This window comes from Lactuca saligna, chromosome 7, assembly GCF_052625555.1.
Source record: "Lactuca saligna cultivar CGN05327 chromosome 7, ASM5262555v1, whole genome shotgun sequence".
NCBI classification, from domain to species: Eukaryota; Viridiplantae; Streptophyta; class Magnoliopsida; order Asterales; family Asteraceae; genus Lactuca; species Lactuca saligna.
The window spans coordinates 94,220,614-94,233,448 of NC_136423.1; positions in this window are offsets into that span (position 1 = coordinate 94,220,614).

Here is a 12,835-nt window from a genome sequence, read left to right on the forward strand (position 1 = left end):
GACATGGGAGAGGTTTACTGCCATGTTCAGGGAGGAGTACGTTCCCCCAGTGGAGAGGGAACGATTGGTTTAGGAGTTCTTGACCCTTAAGCAGGGTACTGATTCGGTTGCGGTGGTCACGCGGAAGTTTCATGAGAGGGCGATGTTCTGCCCCGAGCTGGTGTCTACAGAGCAGTCGCAGATGAGCCGGTACTTGGGTGTTTTGAGGAGGGATATCCGGGAGTTTGTGTCGAACTCCACCTATCATACTTTTGCTGAGCTTCAGGCGAATGCCAGGAAGCGCGAGATCGAGTTGGAGACCCAGGCCAGGGAGGAGGCCGAATCTCAGCAGGTGGACCGGCGGCCGGCACAGTCTCAGCCGGCAGCCAAGCGGATCAGGTCCGCCGATTCGAGGACGGGAGGTCCGAAGGGCCGCACTTGCGAGAAGTGCGGCAAGGGTCACGATGGGGCGTGTCGAGCTGGTGTTTGCTACAAGTGTGTCAAGGAGGGACACATCGCCAGGGATTGCCCTAAGGGGTTTATGGTTTGCTTTCATTGCAACCAGACAGGCCATCGGAAGGCCGAGTGCCCTCAGCTTTGTCAGGGATCTACACCTACTACCAGGACTACTAAGACTCGACCGGCGAAGGTCGAGGCCCCGAGGGCTCGCGGGAGAGCCTTTCAGCTGACTGCGGAGGAGGTTCGCGCTGCGCCCGATGTTGTGGCAGGTATGCTGTAATTCACGTATTTATTTAAAGTCGAAATGTTATGCTTATGTTAATATATGTGTAGGTACTTTTCTTGTGAACTCTATGCCTGCTCTAGTGTTATTTGACTCGGGTGCGAGTAGGTCCTTTGTATCCTTAGCTTTTAGTCAGCATATCAGCATTAGTCGTGAGTCGTTAAGTCGGCCTCTGAGCGTTTCTATAGCGGCCGAGAGAGTGATTTGTGCCACGGAGGTTCTTCGGGGATGCGTGCTAGAGATTTTCGGGGTTGAGTTTCCAATTGACCTGATTCCTATTGCGATGGGTGATGTCTGTGTCATCGTGGGCATGGACTGGTTGAGCCGATTCAGCGCTGTCATCGACTGTGAGCGTCAACTGGTGACTATACGAGACCCTAGTGGGGGAGTTCTTACAGTGTACGGCGAGGGTACCCGTTCGGGATCAGCTTTTTGTTCGGCCGCTAGGGCGAGGCAATGTCTACAGCAGCGATGTAAGGGTTTTGTGGCGTATGTGATGGATACGCGGGAGGCTTCCGAGAGACCGAGGACACTGGAGGAGGTCCCAGTGGTGCGTGAGTTTCCAGATGTTTTTCCCGAGGAGCTTCCGGGAGTACCTCCTGCGAGGTAAGTGGAGTTTGGTATCGATCTGATTCTGGGGGCCGCGCCTATTGCGAAGGTGCCTTATCGTCTCGCACCTCCAGAGATGCAAGAGTTGTCCTCGCAACTCCAGGAGTTGTTGGGGAAGGGATTCATTCGGCCGAGCAGCTCGCCGTGGGGAGCACCTATTCTGTTCGTCAAGAAGAAGGATGGTTCACACCGGATGTGCATTGATTACCGGGAGTTGAACAAAGTGACGGTCAAGAACCGTTACCCGTTACCGAGGATCGATGATTTATTCGATCAGTTGCAAGGGGCATCTTGGTTTTCTAAGATCGACCTGAGGTCAGGGTACCATCAGGTAAGAGTGCGGGATGAGGACGTCCAGAAGACAGCATTTAGGACGCGATATGGGCAATATGAGTTTGTGGTGATGCCTTTCGGGCTCACCAATGCCCCGACGGTGTTCATGGACCTCATGAACAGGGTATGCAGGCCGATGTTGGATCGGTCAGTGATTGTATTTATCGACGACATCCTAGTGTATTCGCGATCTAGAGAGCAGCACGAGGAACATTTGCGGGAGGTCCTTGAGGTACTGAGGTCAGAGAAGCTATATGCAAAGTTCTCCAAATGTGACTTCTGGTTGTGGGAGGTCCAATTTGTTGGACATGTTGTTAATCAGGCAGGGATATTGGTCGATCCGGCCAAGGTTGAGGTTGTGATGAGTTGGGAGGTACCGAAGTCACCTTCTGAGATCAGGAGTTTCCTTGGGTTGGCGGGATACTATCGGAGGTTTATTAAGGACTTCTCCAAGATCGCAGTGCTGCTCACCAGATTGACCCGGAAGGGGGTTGCATTCTCATGGGGACCCGAGCAACAGACTTCCTTCGAGACACTTCGCCAGAGGCTGTGCGAAGCCCCGGTATTAGCTCTCCCGGAAGGGATGGAAGATTTCGTTGTATATTGCGACGCATCGATTTCGGGACTGGGTGCAGTATTGATGCAGAGAGGTCATGTGATAGCTTATGCATCAAGGAAACTAAAGCCTCATGAGGCGAGATATCCCACGCATGATTTAGAATTGGGCAGTAGTGTTCACTCTCAAGATTTGGCGTCACTACCTGTATGGGGTTCGATGTACGATATACACGGACCATAAGAGTTTGAAGTATTTGATGGATCAGCCCAACCTAAATATGCGTCAGAGGAGGTGGTTGGATGTGGTCAAGGATTATGATTGTGAAATCCTGTACTACCCGGGCAAGGCAAATGTGGTAGCCGATGCATTGAGCCGCAGGGCGGAGAGCACTCCGTTGCGAGATCTATGTCTGAGACTGACGGTGATGACTCCAGTATTGGATGCTATTCGTGGGGCACAGACCGAGGCAGTGAAATCCGAGATGCAGAAGAAAGAGCGGGTCGTTGGGTTAATATCAGAGTTCGTTAAGGATGGACGAGGACTTCTGACGTTTCAGGGACGGATTTGGGTACCGTTCGTGGGCGGTACACGTATTACTTCGATGGAAGAGGCTCATAGATCGAAATTCTCGATCCATCCCGGTGCTACGAAGATGTATTTGGATTTGAGGAAGGAATATTGGTGGCCCTGCATGAAGAGAGACGTCGCCTGGTTCGTTGAGAGGTGTTTGACCTGCCGCAGAGTTAAGACCGAGCACCAGAGACCGCATGGCAAGTTACAGCCATTGGAGATTCCTGAGTGGAAGTGGGAACAGATTACTATGGATTTCATCACCAAATTGCCGAAAACTACCAGGGGAGTCGATGCAATTTGGGTGATTGTGGATAGGTTGATGAAGAGTGCACACTTCCTTGCCATCAGCGAGAGTTCATCAGCGGAGAAGTTAGCGGAGATATATGTGAGAGAAGTAGTATCTCGGCATGGAGTGCCAATCTCGATTGTTTCGGACCGTGATGTACATTTCACTTCCAGGTTCTGGAAGAAATTCCATGAGGAGCTGGGTACTAAACTGCATTTTAGTACCACATACCATCCCCAGACAGACGGTCAGAGTGAGCGGACGATTCAGACACTGGAGGACATGCTTCGAGCGTGTGTGTTAGATTTCGGGGGTAGCTGGGATGCGTATTTACCCTTGGCGGAGTTTTCCTACAACAACAGCCATCATTCGAGCATTGGTATGCCACCTTTTGAGTTGTTGTATGGTAGGAGGTGTCGGACCCCCATTTGTTGGGGAGAGGTGGGACAGAGAGTGATTGTAATGACCCGTTCCCGGTATGTTGATTTATTGGTAATTATAGTAAGTTTTCACGAGGGACTCGGCGAGTCCTAGCCTGACTCACCGAGTAGGGTCGCATCTGAGGGCATGCGTGAGCCGGGGACTCGACGAGTCCATATCCCCGACTCGGCGAGTCCACCTATCTGGGTGAAACCCTAAAATCCCCGGGTTGCCCACTATTTATACCACCTTATAGCCCCCATTCTCGCCTCCCTCACCCTGTGAACGCAGTGATAGAGCCCCAAACCTCCATTGAAGAGCTTATATGTGTTTTGGTGCCATTTTGTGAAGGTGTGAAGAAGGAGAAGAAGGAAGAAGCAAGGAGAAGTGTTGTAGTGCAAAGATCCAAGGCCAAATCAGAGTTTATTGAGGTATTTTCGGAGTTCCATCTTGTTATATGCTTTAAACTTCCATTAGAGCTCTCCTAAGAGCTAGTTGATGCTTGTTCCAAGCCTTACACTTGCATGAATGTCTTATTAAGTCGGAATATCTATGGATCTGAATGTTGGGGTGTTGTAGAGCCCAGATCTACTGTCTTTTTGGAGTTATATTGCATGATAACCATAGATCTACCCATTTTATGCATCTTTTAGCCTTATTTCCCTTATTCATGAGGTTGTGCACGTAAAGTTGGAAACTTTACGTGGTAAAACAGCTTATTGGACTCAGATCTATCAATTGTATGCATTGGATTCAAACAAAATCAAGTAAAAATCAGTTGCATGGCGGCGACTCGGCGAGTCGGAAGAACGACTCAACGAGTCGGGTCGCGAGTCCCGAGTCCTTCAGTTTTATCAGTATCGAGTGGACGAGGTGAGTCAGGAAGTGGACTCAGCGAGTTGACAGTAGACTCAGTGATGGAGGGACTCGACGAGTTGTTCATACAACTCGGCGAGTCCAAGGCAATCTTCTTGGGATCAAGAACAACTCGTCGAGTCTGTTCATCCGACTCGGCGAGTCGGATGAAGATTGTCTGAGTTCTTGGATCAAGAGGGTACTCGTCGAGTCGATGCCAGACTCGACGAGTAGCAGTGAGTAAGAGTGAAAAATGAGACTAGGACTTGGCGAGTTGGGTGGCCCAACTCGGCGAGTCAGCCCAAAAGGAGAGTTGACTTTGACCGAGGGTAAAAGAGTCATTTTACCCCAAGTGCAGTGTTTAGTATTTGATTGAGTGTGTTTATGGACTTGTAGCCGAGGAGATTCAGGAGCAGCCGCCGTTAGCTTTCCGAGCCACACACTCAGCAGCCAGCTTACGAGGTGAGTTTCCTTCCAGTAGGAACGGGTCTAAGGCCACAATGCCGGCCCGTTCAGTTAGCAGTAGTTTCTGGATTTAAGTCCGATGCAGTAGTTGGTATGTTCGACGCCTTCGTGGTTCGAACAGGATTTGTGTGCTATGTTTTACGTGTTAAGTATTATGTGTTCCGGGCCACGGCCCGATGTAGCATGTCGTATATGTGTTATGCTATGCCATGTTCAGTCAGTTCCGGACTTCGGTCCGATGCAGTTAGTTCCGGACTTCGGTCCGATGCAGGGGACAAGGTCCCAGTCAGTTCCGGACTTCGGTCCGATGCAGTTAGTTCCGGACTTCGGTCCGATGCAGGGGACAAGGTCCTTGTCAGTTCCGGACTTCGATCCGATGCAGTTAGTTCCGGACTTCGGTCCGATGCAGGGGACAAGGTCCCAGTCAGTTCCGAACTTCGGTCCGATGCAGTTAGTTCCGGACTTCGGTCCGATGCAGGGGACAAGGTCCCTGTCAGTTCCGAACTTTGGTCCGATGCAGTTAGTTACGGACTTCGGTCCGATGCAGGGGACAAGGTCCCAGTCAGTTCCGGACTTCGGTCCGATGCATTTTCCGGGCTTTGGCCCGATGCAGTGGGCAAGGCCCAATATGTGTTTATATGTTATTGTATGGTATGTGGTAGTTTGGAGGAGCTCACTAAGCTTCGTGCTTACAGTTTCAGGTACTTCCGCAAGCAAAGGGAAGAGCTCGGGGTGACAGCATCGCACACACCGCAGTATAGCTTTTATCCTGGGGATGTCTTTTGATGTTTTGGATTGATGTTGTATGATACAGTTTTCCGCACAATATTTTATTATGTTTTGGGGATCCATCGCGTATGTTTTATGTTATGATACTTATATTACGGTTTAGATTATATTGAAAAACGCAAATTTTTGGATCGTGTTTTTGGGTCGTTTCAAGTTGGTATCAGAGCCCTGGTTTGAGGGATTCGGATACACTTCCGGGTGTATCTGAACTCAAACTAAGGGAAATAAAAGATTTTAGTAAAATAAAAATGTTTTACAAAAAGAATTTTGAAAGCACTTGGAAAGAAAGAATTGTTTTTAACAAGATAGAGGTGTGTGCATGCGGTCAGCCGAGCTCAAGTAAGTACTCCCAAATTACCCATACAAGTTATTTGTTCAGTTTCAGTTTCAGTAGAACAGCATGCTAGTATAGGGCTAAGGACCTAGGAGAATGCCTTATGTGCCTGCTTATGTGTTACAGCTTTATGAGTATTGCATGCTAGAATTGAGTAGACAGCAGTAGGATAGCCTGTTTAGGTTATGCCTGATAGTATGAGCTTAGCATCCTATGCTAGTGCAGTTTCTTGTTATAAGAATAGTTTTGCCTGAGTCTATTTCCCGTGTCCGAATGCTGCTTGCTTCGTGCTTAGTGGGGTTCCGAGTAGTGGGAGTTAGCCATTAGGTGAACACGTCACACCACATGTGATCAGGTTTGGATAATCCCAGAGTGTTGGAACTGGCTCTACTGCGCAGCTCTTGTTTGAGTCCAACCGTTGTAGGGACGGATCTTTTACTCGAAGGATTATCTGATCCTCATCACATGTGATGGTGTTTAGGTGGTGGCTAACTGGCATTATGAGGAGACCTACAGCAGCTGAGGACCAGTCGCGTTGAGCTTGAAGTTTCCCTAGGGCAAGCCTAGGATGAGAGTAGCAGAAAATGGCAGTAGTAGAAGTGACTTGGTGGAGTCAAGGCAGTTCTTGAGGAAAGTACGGATAGATGTGGAAGGTAGTAGGGGCCCATACTACTGAAAGCAGAGGATCCGTACTCGAATTAAGGTAGGCCAAGACAAGACCAGGAAGCTAGTAGTAGTATCATGATCCCTTGAGATATTTCAGTGTTCTGATGTTGTTATGATATGTTTCAGAATGGTAGTTTTGCGTCCGAGGCCAGCAGCCGGCAGTTCAGATGCCGGAGGGGGATCAGGATCGGGATCAGGCCCGGAGGCCAGGCAGATGGATGAGCAGACTAGGGAGTTCCTTTCTTCTGAGGTTACCCGCATCATACTAGAGCAGACTCCTGTGATCTTCGGTTCGATCAAGGAGGGTATTTTAGAGCTGATGGATGAGAGATTGAGTACTTTCCATACCGAGATGGCGGCCGTGATGGGGTCGCGCACACTTACGTTCAGGGAGTTCAGGGCATGCGGGGCTCCTGACTATCATGGGGCACGGGACCCCATAGCGAGTACCAGGTGGTTGGCGGATGTGGCCAACGCATTCCGCACTAGCAGATGTCCCGAGGGGGACAAGGTCAGATTGGCGTCCTGTCTTCTGAAGGACAGGGCACAAGACTGGTGGGAGAAGGTCGGACATGCCATCGGGGATGATGCGGCACTGGATGCCATGACCTGGGCTGATTTCTCTACCAGGTTCAGAGCGGAGTTTGCACCGGTCATCGAGGTGCAACATTTAGCTAGGGAGTTCCAGGATCTTACCCAGACTACCGAGACAGTGGCGGAGATCACCGCCAAGTTCAGGGAGAGGGCCCTTCTTGTTCCTCAGTATGCAGCCGACGAGGAGATGAAGAAGGCCCGTTATCATGAGATGCTGCGGAGTGACATTCGCATGTTTGTGAGCCGGTCCAGTTGTAAAACGCTGGACGACATGATTGCTAGAGCCAGAGAGAGGGAGATTGATCTCGAGATGGAGAAGAAGAGGAAACCGGAGGCGGTTTCGGGTTTAGGCAGTGTGGGCAAAAAGCCCAAGGTTTCAGATCACAGGTCCGGGGGTCAGCAGAGCCACGGTCGGTGTGGCAAGTGTGGGAGGTTGCACGAGGGGGCGTGCAAGTCAGGGACTTTCGGCTGCTACAAGTGCGGTCGGACTGGGCATTTAAGTAGGGATTGTACGGCCCCTGCTACTACGGTTACAGCATCAGATCTGATTTGCTTTCAGTGCAATCAGAGGGGACACAAAAGGTCCCAGTGTCCCAGTTTAGCTGCAGCAGGGAAGGTGGTTGCACCTGCCCCTGCCACCCTGAGGATTACGGATGGCCGGCAGGGCCGAGCTGATGCGCCGGTGGCGAAGAGCAGGGAATTTCAGATGACAGCAGAGGAGGCGCGAGCGACTCCTGATGTGGTGACGGGTATGAATCTTTCCTTCATCTTTAATTGTTATTATATCGTTTGAATATTACTTGATGATATGTTTTATTTAGGGTCGTTCTCGGTGAACGGCATCCCTGCTTTGGTATTGTTCGATTCGGGGGCTACCCGATCATTTGTATCGCTTGCGCTTAGCAAGAGATTTAGCAGAGCTCCGGGGGAGCTGGATTGTCCACTAGAGGTTGAGATAGCAGATGATAGGACTGTGAGGGTCGGCAGAGTACATAGAGGGTGTTCCCTTCAGATATTTGATGAGCAGTTTTCAGTGGACCTGGTTCCTATTCCCCTGCGTGGGAATAAAGTTATTGTGGGCATGGATTGGTTGAGCCCCAATGGGGCGGTGATTGATTATGAGCTACAGCTAGTGAGGGTTCGCACTCCCAGTGGGGGAGAGATAGTGATTCAGGGCGAGAGGCCCCAGCGAGGACCGATCTTTTGTTCCGCCGCGAGGGCGAGGCGCTATGTTCAGCAGGGTTGCGCCGGTTTTGTAGCTTACGTCATGGATGCCCGGGAGAAGGGCAAGACAGCGATTGACGATGTTCCTGTTGTTCGTGACTACCCGGATGTGTTTCCCGAGGATTTGTCGGGGATACCTCCAGAGAGGCAGGTTGAGTTCAGGATCGACCTAGTTCCTGGTGCGGCTCCGATAGCCAAAGCACCGTATCGACTTACTCCCCCTAAGATGCAGGAGTTGTCTACACAGCTTCATGAGCTGTTAGACAAGGGTTTCATTCGGCCGAGCAGTTCGCCTTGGGGAGCGCCGGTCTTATTTGTGAGGAAGAAGGATGGGTTGCATCGTATGTGCATTGATTATCGGGAGTTGAACAAAGTAACGGTGAAGAACCGTTACCCACTTCCAAGGATAGATGACTTGTTTGATCAGCTTCAGGGAGCGTCTTGGTTCTCCAAGATCGATCTACGCTCCGGTTATCATCAGATGAGGGTTAGAGATGAGGATGTGCAGAAGACTGCTTTCAGGACCTGGTATGGTCATTATGAGTTCGTGGTGATGCCATTTGGGCTCACCAATGCCCCAGCCGCATTCATGGATCTCATGAACCGCGTGTGCAGACCGATGCTGGATCGGTCGGTGATAGTGTTTATAGATGACATCTTGGTGTATTCCAAGGCACAGGGGCAGCACGAGGAGCACCTGCGGGAGGTGTTGGAGACTTTGAGGAGGGAGAGACTTTTCGCGAAGTTCTCCAAGTGTGAGTTCTGGTTGCGCGAGGTGCAGTTTCTTGGTCATCTCATCAACCAGAAGGGTATTTTGGTAGATCCGGCCAAGATTGAGGCCGTGATGCAGTGGGAGGTCCCGAGGTCTCCATCTGAGATTCGGAGCTTCCTGGGATTGGCAGGGTATTATCGGAGATTTATTCAGGACTTCTCCAAGATAGCAGTGCCGCTCACCCGACTAACCAAGAAGTCGGTGGTTTTTCGTTGGGGGCCTGAGCAGCAGGTGGCGTTCGAGACTCTCAGGCAGAGATTGTGCAAGGCTCCGATCCTTACCTTGCCAGAGGGAGTAGAGGATTTCGTAGTCTATTGTGATGCTTCGATCACAGGTATGGGAGCAGTATTGATGCAGCGAAGCCATGTAGTAGCTTATGCCTCGAGACAGTTGAAGCCTCACGAGGCTAATTATCCTACCCACGATTTGGAGCTGGGGGCGGTTGTGTTTGCCCTCAAGATTTGGAGACATTACCTTTATGGGGTCCGCTGTACTATTTATACGGATCACAAGAGTTTGCGATATCTTATGGATCAGCCAAGTCTGAACATGAGACAGAGGAGATGGTTAGACGTGCTAAAGGACTATGACTGTGAGATCCTTTATCATCCAGGGAAGGCCAATGTGGTGGCCGACGCCCTGAGCCGCAAGGTGTCGACGGCCCCTATCAGAGATCTGTGTATGAGGATGACAGTGATCACTCCGTTGTTGGAGCGGATCAAGGAGGCTCAGATGGAGGGCCTCAAGGAGGAGAGGCAGAAGTGTGAGAGGATAGTGGGCCGAGTAGCTTCGTTTGATTACGACAGTCGGGGTTTGTTGACGCTTCATGGTAGGATATGGGTACCGTACTGGGGTGGGGTACGGCAAGTATTGATGGACGAGGCTCATAAGTCTCGATTTTCTATCCACCCAGGAGCGACGAAGATGTATCGAGATCTTCGATCTGATTATTGGTGGCCCTGCATCAAGCGAGATGTCGCTTGGTATGTGGAGAGCTGTTTGACCTGCCGGAAGGTCAAGGCGGAGCACCAGAGACCTCACGGCAAGATGCAGCCGTTAGACATTCCCGTGTGGAAATGGGAGGATATCACCATGGATTTTGTCACCAAACTCCCCAGGACCGCACGCGGGGTGGACTCGATATGGGTAGTAGTGGATCGGTTGACGAAGAGTGCCCATTTTATTCCGATTCAGGAGAGTATATCGGCGGAAAAGTTAGCCGATATCTATGTGCGAGAGATTGTGGCACGTCATGGAGTGCCGGTATCGGTGGTGTCGGACCGAGATGTTCGTTTCACGTCCAGATTCTGGAAGCGATTCCACGACGAGATGGGTACTCGTCTCCATTTCAGCACCGCTTTTCATCCTCAGACTGACGGGCAGAGCGAGAGGACGATTCAGACTCTCGAGGACATGCTTAGGGCATGTGTTCTAGATTTTGGGGGCAGTTGGGATACGTATCTTCCGTTAGCGGAATTCTCGTATAACAACAGTTATCATGCGAGCATTGATCGACCTCCTTTTGAGATGCTATACGGCAGGAAGTGCAGGACCCCGATTTGTTGGGGCGAGGTCGGTCAGCGAGTCATAGGGAGCACCGAAGTGGTGCTCAAGACGACGGAATTGATCCAGCAGGTCCGTAGTAGGCTGCAGACTGCGCAGAGACAACGGAATTGATCCAGTAGGTCCGTAGTAGGCTGCAGACTGCACAGAGTCGGCAGAAGAGCTACACCGACAGGAGGCGTTCGGACTTGGAGTTCCAGGTGGGAGATATGGTTCTTCTGAAAGTCTCACCTTGGAAAGGTGTCATCAGGTTCCGGAAGAGGGGCAAATTGGGCCCCAGATTTATTGGTCCCTTCAGGGTTTCGGCCCGGGTGGGTCGGGTTGCTTATCGGTTAGATCTTCCTGAGGAGCTTAGTCTGATACACAACACCTTCCACGTGTCGCAGTTGAGGAAGTGTTTGGTAGATGAGACAGCAGTCGTTCCCTTAGAGGACATTCAGGTTGATAGCGGCCTAAATTATATCGAGAAGCCGGTCGCGATTCTGGAACGGAAGACCAAGACCTTGAGGAACAAGGTAATTCAGCTAGTAAAGGTGCAGTGGCAGCACCGGAAAGGGTCTGAATGGACGTGGGAGGCTGAGGAGGAGATGAGAGCGCACTACCCGGAGTTATTTGCAGATCCAGCCATAGCAGACTTCGAGGACGAAGTCTGAGACAAGTGGGGGAGAATTGTAACGACCCGTTCCCGGTATGTTGATTCATTGGTAATTATAGTAAGTTTTCACGAGGGACTCAGCGAGTCCTAGCCTGACTCACCGAGTAGGGTCGCGTCTGAGGGCACGCGTGAGCCGGGGACTCGACGAGTCCATATCCCCGACTCGGCGAGTCCACCTGTCTGGGTGAAACCCTAAAATCCCCGGGTTGCCCACTATTTATACCACCTTATAGCCCCCATTCTCGCCTCCGTCACCCTGTGAACGCAGTGATAGAGCCCCAAACCTCCATTGAAGAGCTTATATGTGTTTTGGTGCCATTTTGTGAAGGTGTGAAGAAGGAGAAGAAGGAAGAAGCAAGGAGAAGTGTTGTAGTGCAAAGATCCAAGGCCAAATCAGAGTTTATTGAGGTATTTTCGGAGTTCCATCTTGTTATATGCTTTAAACTTCCATTAGAGCTCTCCTAAGAGCTAGTTGATGCTTGTTCCAAGCCTTACACTTGCATGAATGTCTTATTAAGTCGGAATATCTATGGATCTGAATGTTGGGGTGTTGTAGAGCCCAGATCTACTGTCTTTTTGGAGTTATATTGCATGATAACCATAGATCTACCCATTTTATGCATCTTTTAGCCTTATTTCCCTTATTCATGAGGTTGTGCACGTAAAGTTGGAAACTTTACATGGTAAAACAGCTTATTGGACTCAGATCTATCAATTGTATGCATTGGATTCAAACAAAATCAAGTAAAAATCAGTTGCATGGCGGCGACTCGGTGAGTCGGAAGAACGACTCGACGAGTCGGGTCGCGAGTCCCGAGTCCTTCAGTTTTATCAGTGTCGAGTGGACGAGGTGAGTCAGGAAGTGGACTCAGCGAGTTGAGAGTAGACTCAGTGATGGAGGGACTCGACGAGTTGTTCATACAACTCGGCGAGTCCAAGGCAATCTTCTTGGGATCAAGAACAACTCGTCGAGTCTGTTCATCCGCTCGGCGAGTCGGATGAAGATTTTCTGAGTTCTTGGATCAAGAGGGTACTCGTCGAGTCGATGCCAGACTCGACGAGTAGCAGTGAGTAAGAGTGAAAAATGAGAGTAGGACTCGGCGAGTTGGGTGGCCCAACTCGGCGAGTCAGCCCAAAAGGAGAGTTGACTTTGACCGAGGGTAAAAGAGTCATTTTACCCCAAGTGCAGTGTTTAGTATTTGATTGAGTGTGTTTATGGACTTGTAGCCGAGGAGATTCAGGAGCAGCCGCCGTTAGCTTTCCGAGCCACACACTCAGCAGCCAGCATACGAGGTGAGTTTCCTTCCAGTAGGAACGGGTCTAAGGCCACAATGCCGGCCCGTTCAGTTAGCAGTAGTTTCCGGATTTAAGTCCGATGCAGTAGTTGGTATGTTCGATGCCTTCGTGGTTCGAACAG